Here is a 1424-nt window from a genome sequence, read left to right as displayed (position 1 = left end):
TCTCCAGGCTTCCATTGGCAACGAAAACTTGCACCCGCATCCCACGCCACCACCGCCGGAGCCAGTAATATTTCTACACGCCCAGTCCTGATTCTCACTGATGCCAGTGACTACGACAATGCTTCTGTTTTCGTGCAGGAAAGACTACTCTCCAACTCTGAGAATGTTACTCAGCGTGTGGTTGAGGAAAAAAAAAGAAAGCTGCGCTATTATTTGAGCAACCAGTAACAGCCGACCCTATTTTTTTGTCTCACAATTCACTGTTGTGAGAACTACTACCCTTGATCCAAGCTGAAAAATATTGAAGAATCGATCAAAATCTACAACTACTTCTATATGGATATTCTGCAAATCACATTTAAGTGCCTGGCAATTCTCTATTCTTCCAATCTCGTATAAGCTCTGATTTCCCTTATTTTACCATGGTGATCTTTTTTCCCTATGTAGGTCGGCGTCAACAAAATATTTTCACATTCGGAGGAGAAAGTTGATGACTGGAATTTTTCGTGAGAAGATTCCTCCGCAACGAAAAACGCCTTTGTTTTAATTATGTCCATCCCAAATACTGTATCATTTCAGTGACACTCTCTCCCCTATTTTGCGATAATACGAAACGTCCTGCCCTTCTTTGAACTTATTTTATGTACTCTGTCAATCCTATATGGTAAGAAACCCACATTGCGCAGCAGTACTCTAAAAGAGGACGCGCAAGAGCAGTGTAGGCAGTCTCCTTAGTAGATCAGTTACATTTTATAAATGTCCTGCCAATAAAACGCAGTCTTTGGATAGCCTTCCCCGCAACATTTTCTAAGTGTTCCTTTCAATTTAAGTATTTAGGTAGGTATTTAGTTGAATTTATGGCCTTTAGATTTGAGTGATTTATCGTGTAACCAAAGTTTAACGGATTCCTTTTAGCATTCGTGTGGATGACTTCACGCTTTTCATTATCTGGGGTCAATTGCCAATTTTCGCATCATGCAGATATCTTTTCTAAATCGTTTTGCAATTTGTTTTGATCTTCTGATGACTTTACTAGTCGATAAACGACAGCGTCATCTGCAAAAAAACTAAGACAGCTGCTTAGATTGTCTCCCAAATCGTTTATGTAGATAAGGAACAGCAAAGGGGCCTATAATACTACCATGAGGAAGCACTTAATCTTCATAAATGTGATATCATTGTCATAGAGAAAATTAAGGCAAACATAAAAATGCCACCCGATCGCGGAATTAACTGCAGGAACATTACAGCGTTGGTAATATCCCAGTGAACGTTGTACTAACGAAACAGCAAATGAATAAATAGAAGATAAAGGACTACTGAACATCATATGTGCCTTACAGAAGGAAGAAGCTGTCAAACCATAACTCTGATTGATAGATGGATAACTGTGTAAAAGCAATTATGATCCAGTGGGACAGACA

The sequence above is a fragment of the Schistocerca americana genome, chromosome 2 (genome assembly GCF_021461395.2).
Source record: "Schistocerca americana isolate TAMUIC-IGC-003095 chromosome 2, iqSchAmer2.1, whole genome shotgun sequence".
In the NCBI taxonomy this organism is placed as follows: domain Eukaryota; kingdom Metazoa; phylum Arthropoda; class Insecta; order Orthoptera; family Acrididae; genus Schistocerca; species Schistocerca americana.
The sequence above is the reverse complement of the archived record's forward strand: the minus strand, read 5'-3'. Positions refer to the sequence as shown.